This window comes from Tigriopus californicus, chromosome 2 (assembly GCF_007210705.1).
Source record: "Tigriopus californicus strain San Diego chromosome 2, Tcal_SD_v2.1, whole genome shotgun sequence".
Taxonomy (NCBI): Eukaryota; Metazoa; Arthropoda; class Copepoda; order Harpacticoida; family Harpacticidae; genus Tigriopus; species Tigriopus californicus.
The window spans coordinates 2,998,054-2,998,276 of record NC_081441.1 but is presented as its reverse complement, the minus strand read 5'-3'; positions in this window follow the sequence as shown (position 1 = coordinate 2,998,276).

Here is a 223-nt window from a genome sequence, read left to right as displayed (position 1 = left end):
TAAAGATCAGTGTATAAGTCATACCGAGACCTAAAACAAAATAAGTTAAAGCCTGAAAAAAACTTTTGAACTTTTTTTTTTACCTTTATCGGTAAACATTCTTTTTAGGCCAGATTTCCAATTTTCCCACTTAATCATTCTTCCACTTTTTGGCCCGTTTTTTGACTTGTTTCTTACTTTTTGTATATTTTAGAACGCTTTTAGCCTTTTTGTCAATTGGGTC